At 39.4% G+C, this 13766-nt stretch overlaps 4 pseudogenes across 4 annotated transcripts; all 4 read left to right on the top strand.

Annotated features, from left to right (window-relative positions):
- Positions 1-12: 12 nt before the first annotated feature.
- AT1G42852 lies at positions 13-2435 on the top strand (annotated as a pseudogene; the record flags this gene model as incomplete). Its single annotated transcript has 1 exon — positions 13-2435.
- A 1622-nt stretch (positions 2436-4057) lies between these two features.
- Positions 4058-4745, top strand: AT1G42816 (annotated as a pseudogene; the record flags this gene model as incomplete). Its single annotated transcript has 1 exon — positions 4058-4745.
- A 1748-nt stretch (positions 4746-6493) lies between these two features.
- Positions 6494-9169, top strand: AT1G42780 (annotated as a pseudogene; the record flags this gene model as incomplete). Its single annotated transcript has 1 exon — positions 6494-9169.
- Positions 9170-10152: 983 nt separating this feature from the next.
- AT1G42745 lies at positions 10153-12189 on the top strand (annotated as a pseudogene; the record flags this gene model as incomplete). Its single annotated transcript has 1 exon — positions 10153-12189.
- Positions 12190-13766: the final 1577 nt, after the last annotated feature.

Raw genomic sequence — 13766 nt, 5'->3', positions numbered from 1 at the left:
TTAGACGTTTTATCGATTAGATAGTCTCCAATCTCTATTGTCTACTCTCTAGTATTTCGTTGAAAACATAGATGCCTATGATAGCCTCTTTGGTATTATCATATCTGATGCCATAATCTTTGGTTTTGTTGATTCTCAATTTTTTTTTTAATCTTCTCTATTGTTTGATTTCCTTATTTGATTGTTATTTTTGTTTTTGACTCCTCTTATTAGATGGGTTCATCATCATTACCCGAAGAAGATGTTGATGTGGATAAGAGTGCAGAATCTCAAGATACAGAAGATGATTTGAGGAGTCATGATAATCAAAAGAAAAGAAAAGCTTCAACCAAAGCTTCGAGAAAAAGTTCTTCTAAGGGTAAAGGCAAAGGAAAGAGCAAAGAAGATGGAGAAAGGTCTTATGTATGGGAGCATTTTACCATACTAAAGGATAATGCTAACAAATGCACATGTCACTATTGTGGGAAGACTCTCTAATGTCCTACATCATCAGGGACTTAAAATTTGAATAAGCATCTGACTTTGGCGTGTAAGCAATTCAAGACTTGGCAAGACAGTAAAACCCATAAAATTCTTAATCCGGATGGTAGTCATCTGATGGCTGTTAAGGTCTCTTCGGAAGTGTTTAGAGAAGCAACCAATGAAATGCTTGTATTAGGACAGATGCCACTTTCATTCATTGAAAGTATAGCTTGGAGACATTTAACCACCAAATGCAACTTGTACCAGCCTCATTCTAGAAGAACTGCAACAAGAGACATCTATGAGATGTTTGTGAAGAGGAAAGATGAAATGAGAAAATGGATGCGTAAAAGTAAGTAGTGGGTCTCTCTCACAACTGATATATGGGTGGCTAGCGTAACTGGTACAAGTTATATGGTCATAACTTGTCATTTTGTTGACGCAAATTGGCATTTAAGGAAGCTGATTATAGGGTTTAAGTATGTGCCGGATCATAAAGGGGCAACAATTGCAGCTGTTTTGAATTCTTGCTTTGCTGACTGGGGTATAGAGAAGATCTTCACTATCACTGTTGACAACGCAACAACCAATACATCTGCTCTCATGAAATTTGAAAGAGATTTTAGGGCAAAGAATGGGAACAATGCATTCATATTAGATGTTGAGATGATGCATATGAGGTGTTGTGCTCACATCATCAATTTGATAGTCAAAGATGGATTAAAGGAGATCAATGAGAATGTGGAAGCAATTCGGAATGGAGTGACTTTTGTGAGATCCTCTACCAAGAGATTAATCTCATTTGATGATAGGGTTGATTCAGCTAATTTGCAAAGAGGAAGCTTGCCTCTAGATGTCGAAACCAGGTGGAATTCAACATATCTGATGCTTACAAAAGCACAAAGATTCAGGGACGCTTTCGATCGGATGGAAGCTGAAGATAAGATCTACAACAACTACTTCGTAGAGATGGATAAAGGCAAGAAAAGTGTTGGTCCTCCTACTTATTTGGATTGGGTGGCTATTGATAGAATGGTAACGTTTCTGAACTTCTTCTATACTGCTACTTTAATTGTCTATGCTTCTACATCGGTGAACTCATATAAGTGTTATGGAGAAATAGTTACAATAGAGAAGAATCTGATAATTGCATCTCAAGATCCAGATATGAAAATGAGGACTAGGCTGAGGATATGAAACTTAAATTTGATAAGTATTGGGAGGATTTTAAAAGCATCAATTTGATTGTGGCTACTGTCTTTGATCCAACGAAGAAACTCCAATTTGCTAAGCTTTGCTTTGAGAGGGTCTATGGAAAAGACAGTGTAGATTCTAAGGAGATGTTAGATTCTACATATTCTGTGTTGACTAGTCTTTTTAAGGAGTATAGTAGACTTTATCCCCAAGTCTCTACTGATGCATCATCTTCTAATATTGTTGGGAGCAATTCTGCTGGCCATGAACAAGCTGCTGGATATGGTGAGGAGGAGATGGAAATTCCAGATGTTTCTGTTGGTCGTGGATTTGAAAGAATGCAGTCTGTGTATGATGAGATGGTTGATATGATAGGAGTTCAAGATGCAAAGGATAAATTAGACATGTATTTGAAAGAAAAGGCTGAGAATCCGAAGAGTAATATGTTTGGTAATGAGAATGATGTCATGGATTGGTGGAGGCGCAATTCTGGTAAGTTCCCTGTATTATCAGAAATAGCAAAAGACGTATTTGCTATGCAAGTGTCATCAGTTGCATCAGAATCTGCCTTTAGTACAAGTGGACGCCTTTTGGAACCAAGTAGAAGTTGTCTTAGTCATTACACCATTGAGGTTTTGATGTGCACAGACCAATGGATGAAGTTAGAGATGAAGTTAAAGGAGCAAGCTGCTATGAGTAATCCACATGTATATTATGACTTTGAGACGCAAGATGAGCTGGAGAAAGGTTGGTTCTACTTTATGTCTTTATTATACTTGTAGCTTTGTTGGCTTTCAGCTACTGAAATTTTGTTCTTTAAATAATTTTTAGAGTTTGGAAATTTGGAACTCAACAGGAGTAGCAACGTTGAAGCACTATAAAACTCATAGTCGGGTTTTAGGTAATAATTCTCAATTGCTTCGTATGCATTTATCTCTGTTTGAAGTGCTTTTGGTATTGATCTATCTTCTTTTCAAAATAACAACATGTTGTGTTTCTGATGTTTGTTGATTGATGCTCGTATGTTTTTTTATCTCTAGTCTCTAATACACTTTGTCTTTTATTGTTTCAGGTATCTTTAAGACAAAGCTTGAAATGTTTGTGTTTTGTTTTCCTTTTTAATTTAGACAATGAATCTGTTTGTGTTTGCTTTGGTTTCAGTTAAGACAAGGCAGCAATTTATCTATATGTTCGTGTTTGGTTTTAATTCAAACATGCATCACTTTATTTATATGTTTATGTCTACAGTTTGGTTTCAGAATTTAGACAATTTGCTTCGTCTGCATAAGTAAAATTGGAGTTGACATTATTGTTTTGAAAAATTTGGTTCTTTTTGTTAAATAGGTTACTAAATACCCGATTTTAACCGAAACTCGAAAATACTTGAAAATATTCGGTTATTCAGTGGTTCTTAAGTTTAATAGAGGAACCGAACCGAACTCGAATTAGAACCGAACCGAACCCGAACCGATAATTTGCATTAATCGAATGGTTCTTGAACCTTTACCTGAATAGACCCGATACCCAAAAAAAGGACCCGATCGGGTTCGGGTACCCGAACGCCCAGGACTAGTTTTTAAGGTCATTGTTTAGACCTCACACTTATTATCTCTTTTATTCTTGGGAGCAAACCCTGGGGAGACTCCATTAGAAAAGATATTTCTTAACTCTATTCTCTTATTGTTTCTTACAATGATTTCTTATTCAAACATGTTTTGTTCTTCGATAATCATGTCTAAGTAGTCTCTTGTTGGGTTTAGGGATTCTCAATTAGGGATTTGGATGAATTAGTAGATCAAAAACCCTGTTAGGATAATATATTTAGATTTCTTCATCTTTGATTGTTCTTTTTGCTAGTTCTAGAGTAAGTAACTAGAACTTGATTTTATGATAATAGGTATACCCGACATAGGTATCTATTACTGGAACTATCTTAGATGAGCCTAGTATTTAGATGAAGGCTAGCGTGGATTACTTAGGCGAACTTATCAAACTTGATTATAATGCTTGCTTAGTTCTAAGGATTTACAAGAGCGTTGGGATAAATACTATTAAGCATAGTGAGTTTCGCGGAACGCCACTGGTTACTCTATATTAGTGATTTGAATTCTAGAATGGTTCGTTAATAATCCTAATTTACTGCTAGATTTAATATTCTGATATTTCTTGAGAATTTCCCTAAACCCAACGTCTTAATCATCTGAATCTACAAACAATCTCTTTTATTGCTTTCTTGTCTTTTACTTTTATAATATTTTATGTTTAGCTTTATTCGAAACTGTTAATATATTGTGTGTTTTAAGAACTTTGTGGAATTCGATCCCTAAGTGCTATAACTGACCTCTTTATTTGAGAGAGTAATTTGGCTCATATCAAATTTGGTGTCGTTGCCGAAGTTCTCTTCAATTCACCATTAGATTAGGTTGCAGACACAACCTGGGTGTGCCTCGACACTAAGAAGAAATCAGAGCAGATGGTCGTCGGATGACTCTTGGTGACTACAAGTCTACAACAGACCAGGTCTCTTCTATTCCAATCGGTCTGCAATACGACCACCTACCTTCGAAAGAAGCAATTTCGAAATAAACCTTGCATTCTATACTCTTGTGAGTATGCACCCCTTTCATGGTCAACCACAAGAACATCCTATGGATCATATTGAGCGGTTTGAAGACTTGGTTTTGAGCATTAAGGCAGAAGGTGTTTCTTATGACTACCTTCCCTGCAAGCTCTTCCCCTATTCTCTTGCTAGGGAAGCAGCTTCTTGGCTTAAGCAGTTGAAGCATGTATCTTTGACTACTTGGAAAGAAATAAAGGTTACTTTCTCAACAACTTTTATAATGACGCAAGATCTGAGGAGCTGAGAATGCAGATCTCTACCTTATCTCAAGAAGCAGCTGAAGCATTTCAAGCCGCGTGGATAAAATTTAGAGGATATTAGAGAGATTGCCTGCATCCCGGTTTCAGTGAGGTTCAGCTGTTAGGTATCTTGATAACACTGTATTTTACTCATTTTAGGTGTGTGTTTATCATCATTCAGCTTTGCATCTGCTCATTGTATCATATCATTTTGCACTATTTTGGCTTATTTTGCACACTTAGGCATTTAGAATCATCTTGCATACATATTGCATGTTTTGGTGTGTTTTCAGGTGTAGCAGGAGCTTAAAAGGATTTTACTCGACCCTCTACTCTATCCAACCAGGAGGGAAGCATCAGAGAATTCTACTCGACCCATTCACTCGATCTAGGCAGTCATAGAGGAGGCAACAATTCACTCGACCCACTTACTCGATCAAGGCAGCCTCATAAGAAGCAGCAGATCGATCTAATCGCCCCTTGTAATCGATCCTCTACTCGACCCATTTACTCGACCAAGGGTGACCAACTCTACCAGACTTGTTGATCTATCAAAGCGTCTTCGGATCCTCCTCATTTTCCACTCAACCAGACATCTGAGCATACAGATAGGAGAGGAAGAAGCATCTACTCGACCAATTGATCACTCGGAGCATAGACACAAAGGCGCAGACTTTGCAGCGCCGTCTTTACTCGATCTCCATGATCAAGCACTCGCCCAAACCGCCTCAAGTCTCTTGTATTCTAGTGAATCTAGGGTTTTCAACATTTTACTATCAATAGATCACTTTGGGATTTGTCCAAAGGATCTAGCTTTTATCCTTTAGTTTTTCTTTTTGTTCTTGAATCTTCAAAACTTAACTACTCTTAATCTATTTCGTTTTTGTATTTAGTTCTTTAAGTAAAGTTGTTTAGCTTGTTTAGATCTACATTTTGGTATGATTTCCGTAGTTACAGGGTTTGTGTTCTTAGTTATGTTGCTTGAGTAGTGATTAGGGTTCTTGAGGATGGATTAGATTAGGGTAATCTCTAGGTTAGTCAGGTGGTTAAGATTAGGTTAGAGCCCTTTTGGATTCGCTTGGCCCCTATGCGATCGCTGGTTAATGTGGAGATTCGATCATAGACGTCCAGCGTCCAAAAGACGTTCAAATGGATGTCTGATCTACGAATTCCAAAGATTTGTAGACTTGACCAAGAGAGTGGCTAGTCTGCTTATTGGCTTTGGTAGATTGTTGCTTAAACCTTGCTCTGCTATGTTTCATCAACGAGAGTTGATATTAGGAAGTGGTAGAGTTATGGGGGTCTCTATCACGAGAGTGGATTGACCCGGTTTTTGAATCTATCGTCTAGGGTATTTACCTTTCACCTGTTAGCCTCTTGATGAACCCTAGAGTTGCCCTTATAAATGAATCCATCCTTAGGACATCTATTCTTCTTAGATTTATTGGTATTCACCCCCTGATTGCACTTTTATTTACCTGTTATTTGTATCCCCTGTTGATTGCATTTTAGTTCTTAATATTGTCACATGTTGGTTATACTTGACCCAATGATCGAGTAGGGCTCTTAAGTTCTTATTTTTACCTGTTTGAATCCTGACCTAGGATTGTTACTAGAAACCCACCATCATTATAATGTGGCTTGACTTAGTTGCTTCTGTACACATCTTGATTGCTAGCAATAACAGTGGACTGGATTGACACTCTCTATAGCTGCATCGACATGTTAGTGTTTAAGGGGAATTGAACTGAACCTCACATTCAGCACATAAGTAGGCCTAAAAATCTACATATCAATTTGGCGCCGTTGCCAATTCAATGTTGCATTGTTACATTCAAGATATTAGAAAAAGTTAAGATCAAGTTCTTTTACATTTATCAAGTTACTAACTCATCTTTTCGTCTGCTTGTTTTTATGGTATAGGTACTAATCTTTGTGCATGCAAAGTCGATCCAAAGGTTCTGCACACCTACTATAATTCAGAGACAGAATAGATAGAATAGCTCGTGAGTTACAAGAAACCAAAGCAAAGGCATCCTGTGATTAGCAAAGACCAGCTGCTATGGATCAACAGAACAGACCAGTGTATGTTCAAGACCCACCTAATGTTGATCAACCAAGAAACATTGGTGCTGGTGATGTCCCAAGGAATCATCACCAAAGACAAGGGATAATGCCTCCACCAGTTCAGAACAACAACTTTGAGATCAAGAGTGGTCTCATCTCAATGATCCAAGGAAACAAGTTTCATGGTCTACCTATGGAAGATCCCCTGGACCATCTTGACAGCTTTGATAGGCTCTGTGGCCTTACCCAGATCAATGGTGTCACTGAAGATATGTTTAAGCTCAGACTATTTCCCTTCTCTTTGGGAGACAAGACACACCACTGGGAGAAGACTCTGCCCCCAGACTCCATCAACTCATGGGTTGATTGTAAGAAAGCTTTTCTTGCCAAGTTCTTCTCTAATGCTTGCACAGCTAGATTGAGGAACGAGATCTCAGGCTTCACACAGAAAAATAATGAAACTTTCTGTGAAGCTTTGGAGAGGTTTAAAAGCTACACCACTCAGTGTCCCCATCATGGTTTCAAGAAAGCTTTATTATTGAGCACACTCTATAGAGTAGCTTTACCAAAGATCAGAATGCTACTTGACACCGCCTCTAATGGAAACTTCCTGAACAAGGATGTAGCAGATGGATGGGAGTTGGTCGAAAATCTAGCACAATCTGATGGATGCTACAATGAAGACTATGATCGCTCAGTGAGAAGAACTGGAGGAACTGAGGATAAACAGAGCAAAGATATCAAGGCTCTGAAAGAAAAGCTAGACAAGCTGTTGTGGCTCATTGGAAGCAGATACACTACATCACTGATGAAGACCACTTCCAAATGCAAGAAGGGGGGAATGATCAAACTGAAGAGCTGTGTTACATTCAGAACCAAGGAGGGTTCAACAAGGGCTACAACAACTACAAGCACAACCGAAACCTCTCCTACAGAAGCACTAATGTGGCTAACCCCCAAGATCAAGTGTATCCACCACAACATAATAAGTCTAAGCCTTTTGTTCAGTACAACCAAGGTTATGTCCCTAAACAACAGTTCATTGGAAGCTACCAACAGCAGAATCAACCACCACAACAAGCCCCAACAGCTCAAGATCCTGAAATTAAGCAACTTATTCAATAAATCATTCAAGGACAAGCTACTGGAGGTATGGCTTTTGACAAGAAGATAGCTGAATTACACAACAAGATCGATTGTTCTTATAATGATCTAAATATCAAGTTTGAAGCTCTGAATTCTAAAATCAAGTATGTGGAGAGTCAATTTGCATCAACCTCTGCTCTGAAGCATCCTCTACAACTTCCAGGGAAAGCAGTACAGAATCCTAAGGACTATGCTACTGCAAATGCTATCACCATCCACCATGAAGATGAGTCTCCACCAAGTCATCAGACTCCCAATACTGAAGACAATATGATTCAAGAAGGGGGGGGGATTCAACTCAAACTGTTGCAACTGCCACCCAACAATTCATGTGGACTATAGAGCACTAACCTTTGTTGAATACTCACCATTCTAGAAACAAGTTCAAAATTGAAATACTCAAGAAGGATCAGAATCAAGAGATGATTATCAGTGCCTCCACCCAAGAAACATACAAGAAAAAATTCATCCAAGAAAAGCTTGATGATCTTGGTTCATTCACTCTGCCATGCTCTCTAGGACCATTGACATTCAATAGGTGCCTTTGTGATTTGGGAGCATCTGTTATCCTTATGCCTCTCTCTATAGCTCAAAGGCTAAGGATCATGGAATACAAGTTTTGCAACTTAGCTTTACTCTTAGCTGATGGTTCTGTTGCACATCCTCATGGTCTAATAGAAAATCTGCCTGTCAAGATTGGAAATGTTGAAATACCTACAGATTTTGTGGTATTGGACGTAGATGAAGAAGGCAAGGATCCCCTGATCCTAGGCAGACTATTCTTAGCTTCAGCTGGAGCAATCATAGATGTCAGGAATGGAAAAATTAATCTGAACCTTGAAAAAGGCATCAAGATGAAGTTTGACATTAAAAAAGCTTCAGAAAAATCAACAACAGGAGGTCAGACTTTGGGATTCAGGACATGGATGTTGATGAAGAAACAGAAGCTGGAATCCCACCAAAAGTCAAATATACTTCTCAACTCAGCAAGCTGAAGAGAACCTTTGACCACAAGAAGAGAGCAATAGAAGGGTTAGCTCAGACTAAAGATCCTACAAAAGATGACTTGTATGAGATGAGAAAAAAAATTAAATGGCAAAGTAGAGTCATAGAGGGATTATCTTCAAGGTTGATGAAGCTGAAAGATCAACTATGGATGTTTGAAAAAAGAGTTAATAAATTTTCAAATGGTATTGACCCAAAGAAGATGGAAACTGCATTAGCTATCAAGGAAGACGAAGATTTCACAACATAATGATTTGCACCAAAAGATCAAAAAGGAGTTCACTTAGAGGAAAGAAGCCTAGAGAGCAAGTTGTTGAGTGAGGAGGAAATCCCTATTCCGACTTATTCTCTAGGAGTGCCTGAACAGCCCACCAACCCCTCTACTGAAGAAGAACACTTGATTCATGATTCTGTTTCTAAAGAACTCCAGGAGCTCTAGATTGGATATAAAGCTCCGGAGGATACAATCGGAAAGTTGACTCACAAGATGGAAGAGTTAAACAACACCATTCTGAAACTTCAAGAAATGGTCAGGGACAACCCCAACTTTGAAATTGAGGATTGGTCAAAGGAGGCTGGTTCAGAAGAAGAAGACTACTCTGCTTATCAGAAAGAAGTTTATTTTGAAGAAAATCAAATGAGTACTCATCATACCATTTGTCAAGAGAGGATGCAGAGTATGATTCAAGCACTGAAAATTCAACCACTAAAGATGAGGATTTCTCTGTTCCTCATTTCAACCTTTTTTATGACTAAGCTCTGTAAGAGTCAAGCTCGTTTGGGAGGAAGTCCCATGTCTATCCATGTGTATAACTTTTTATCTTTCTTGTTATTTGTGATGTTTTTGTTTAGTGTTTCAGGTTTATTTCATTGACCATTATGGAGTCAACGGTCGAGTAAATTCAAACCAAGTCAACAAAGATCTCAACCGTTGAACGAGTAGAATGAGGAGGAGTGTTTTGAGCCATTGATTTGAATGACTAAATGTGGGAAATCACCCTCACCGTCTGATCGAGTGACCAAGGGAGAAGCATTCTCCACCGTTTGATCAAGTATTCCGCACTTCAAGAGGATGCTCGATCCTTTACTCGAACTTGAATGATTCAGCGACCAAGGAGTGAGGTCGAGTGGCCCACATGTTCCCCTTCACTTCTTTACTCAACAGACAAACCATTTACCCATGCCCCTCACCATTTCAAACTCGCCTTTACTATCCTTCCAAAGAGAATCCCAAGACCATCCTCCTCCACCCATTGAAATCGCTAAAACCCACTTTTGAAACTCTCTCTTTCATCATCTCATTTTTTATACCTCTTGGAGAGTTTTCTTGTTTGAACTGTTGATGCTCACCACCAATCTCTATGGATTCCAGAACAAAGAGTTCATCTCGAGCTAGAAGATCCTCCGTTGATAACGAAGAGGTTGAGGCGTTTGACATGAGTGGCATGACTGAACGCCAAATTCGCCAAGCTCGCCGTGCCCAAAGATCAAGATTGATTCAAGGTGGAAGCTCAAGCCGCTCAGCCATGCAAAGAGAAGAAGTAGCTCGGGGAAAGAGGGTCGTTGAAGCTGAAGAAGAACACCATGAAGAGGCACCCTTTGAAGAAGCGGTTTCCGAGGAAGAGGTTGAGATCATCGGGGATGATACACCAGCCCCTGTTGGGAGACGAAACAGGCTAAGGAGGAAGGGAGAGCCAACCCCGAACGAGTACTATCAATATTTGAAGGAGTTGAAGTTTGACGGAACTAGATACCCTCATAAGGAAACGATGCAAGAGCTTGGTATTTGTGGTGATGTGGAATACTTGATGGAATTGGTCAATCTTGCAACATTCATGAGCTGCCAATGTGGGGGATATAAAGAGGAGAGCTGCCAACTCCTTGCAACCCTCAAGGTTCACTTCTGTGTTGATGATTCGGAGAAAGAAGAGAGAGGAGGTCTTGGTTACATAACTTTAAAGGTTAGGGATGTCGAGTATACTCTTTATATTCGCCATCTTGATACCATTTTCGGGTTTCCAAGTGGAGAAGTTATCCGCCAAGACTATGATCAAGATGAGCTAAAATTCCTTTGGAAAACGATCGCCTGTCTGAAGCCCTACGCGTCAGCCAAGAGCAAGAGTTCTTCAATTCGAAATCCCGTGACTATATACCTCCACCAATGCATCGCCAACACTCTCTTTCCAAAAAATGCCACCAGATTTGTCGGTGAATAGGAGCTATGCATAATAGACCAATCTTTGGTCTTCATTCTGAGAGAGACAAAAGATAGGAGGAAGATGGCAGGCGATAGAGCAGACACTTCGTTGAGTGTTGTTCTTTTGGATCACCTATTGAGCTACAGAGAGTATGCTGCAATTATCCATCGCTTGGGAATTCGCAGAAGTCTTTGTGTTGGTGGTCTCTTAACGCCAATATTGGGAGCTGTCGGGATGGAATTCGGAACCCCTGACGTGTTCCCCAAGTTCATTGACCTCGACTATCTCAAGGGGAAGGATTTTCTTGAGAAAAAAACTCCGGCAGATCGCTATCTCTTCAAGTTCAACCATCCGGAGCTTGGACCTTCTCTGTTACCCCTACCATGCGAGAACCAAACTTTGGTGAAGACAAGGCGCAACATCAATTTCATGCCATCTCCCTCTGTCTTGAACATCAACATTGGAGGAGATCGAGAAGATCAACCAGAATATAGTCAAGCTGACTATGAGCAACAGGAGTATTTCACTCAAGATGACTATGAGCAGCAAACCGAGTTTGAGCAACAAAGCGAGCAACCGGAGCAAGAGGCGAACGAATTCGAGCAAGCTCACCAAAGAGAAAATGCGGATCAAGGAGGAGATGAGATAGCTGAAGTTCACAAGAAGCTCGGTGTGCTTGAAGAGCTTGGGAACCTTCACAGCAAAACAGTAAAGGGTTTCAAGAAGAAGATGAGAACAATGAATAAGTCGCTGAAGAGTATGGCTGCTCAAATCAAGGACTTCTAGAGCAAGCCAAGGCCACCATCTCCGACCCCCGAAGTAAGAAGAAGCGGTTCCACAAGCTCAGCTGCAAGGAGGGCTGGAAGGATTGATCAACCCCGAACTTCATCTTTTGAGCCTCGGGAAGTGATCTCTGAGTTGAGAGAGCCAAGGAGTAGGCAGAGACGAGCTTCCACACGCTCGACCAACTACTCGACCGAACAGAACGAGCAAAACCCTCCCGCCTCAACTTTAGCCCCTGCTTATACTCAAGAGAATATGGACGATTATGTCTCCATCTACTTCACCTGACCGATGAGGTAACACCACCTCAACCATTGTACATACCATAGTATTTTTATTTTTCTTGTGTGTTATTTGTTTTGGTCTTGAATTTTTTCTCAGATTTTTAGTCCACAAGGGACTCTGTAATTTAAGTTTGGGGGAGGGTTCAAGACATGTTTAACATTGGGTTCTGTTTTCTTATTTCAAATTTTGCATCATCTAAGGCATAGAAAAAAACCATAAAAATTTGAAATTTTTTCAGAAAATGATTTCACAAAAACAGAGTGTCATGTAAATTGCATATCATTTTAGGATTGTATATAGAGTGCTTGCATTTAGGATTGCTCATTTGCATAAGGGATAATGATGATTTCAAACCGTTAAGCATGTTTTGATTCAATGAAGTAAGTTCAATGCCCATGCTGTTAGTTCTCTGTTGCATAACCGATTGTTTCTCTGAAGTAAGACTGCACCCTGCTTTGAATTTACAACTTACTATACTGCTTTGATTCGAAACTCGCTTATCTCATGTCATTTGCTATCTATTAGAACCTGAACTGAATTTGCAATTATCATGTCTATACATTGTTTGTGAACTCATGGCTACCATATACATACTTGGATTATCTTTTTCACTTCACCACCCTCTGTTAATCCAAGTAGCTGTCTCTCATTTTTAGAGCAGTTTCCCATACCCTTAGCCTAGCCTTATTTCAAGCCAAAGATCATTTGTGTGTGATTGTGAGGTATTTTTTGATTGAGCTTGGTATAACGTGTTAGGTATGGGCCGACAAGATAACGTGTTAGGTATGGGCCGACAAGAGCAATCTTTCATGTAGACCTAGCCCACGCTTTTTGGGTTAGCTAGGACTAGGTGGAGACTTGTATTTAGGGTAGGGATTGTGTATGGATTGAATGGGAAAGATAATGAGAGTGAAAAACAAAACAAAAAAGAGTAAGAGTTTAGAGTTCTTAAGGGGGATACAAAAGTGTTAGTCTAGTAAAGGGTTTGGAATTCAAAGAACTTAGGCATTGTGATTCAAAGAAAAGGGTAAAACGCCCTATGTGCTAAGATTAGAAGAAAAGCCTTAAGTTTGTCAAATTATAAAACCAAACCCGCTAGACTGAGAAAAGAAGAACTTGAACCAAAAAAGAGAAAGAATGAGAAAAAGGGTAGAGTTAGGACATCTATGGGACCGAGATCATCTTCTGAGCTATCATTCTATATCATTGGGTATATGGGAGTCTGTTCTTGTATGTGTCCATTGGCTTTTACCTTTAGCATTTTGCTGAAGCTCAATCTTTTCTCTGAGAGTCCCTTGTTACTCGACCAAATCATTATAGGGACCATTTTTGTCTCTTAGCCTAAGCCTGAAACCAAATGAGTTCATAACCATTGCATTGCTTGATCCACTGTTCATGCTTAATGAATGTTAAAGGGAATTGGTTGATGAGAATGCTTGAATACATTAAGGCAGGTTGTTAGGTTGCATTGTGACGAGTATGGCTAAAGTTTTTAAGTAAGGGTCTATCATCTTGCAACCTAGAATTAGCTACCTCGACATTGAGCTACCCGTTCTATATTGCATGCTTCGGTTTTTGAATCCCCACCTTCAAACCTCTCCTTCAACTTAAGATTTGTTGTTTTCTTGAGGACAAGCAAGAGATAAGTTTCTGGGAGTTGATAACATTGTATTTTACTCATTTTAGGTGTGTGTTTATCATCATTTAGCTTTGCATCTGCTCATTGTATCATATCATTTTGCACCATTTTAGCTTATTTTGAACACC

Source organism: Arabidopsis thaliana, assembly GCF_000001735.4.
Source record: "Arabidopsis thaliana chromosome 1 sequence".
Taxonomy (NCBI): Eukaryota; Viridiplantae; Streptophyta; class Magnoliopsida; order Brassicales; family Brassicaceae; genus Arabidopsis; species Arabidopsis thaliana.
The sequence above is the reverse complement of the archived record's forward strand: the minus strand, read 5'-3'. Positions and strand labels throughout refer to the sequence as shown.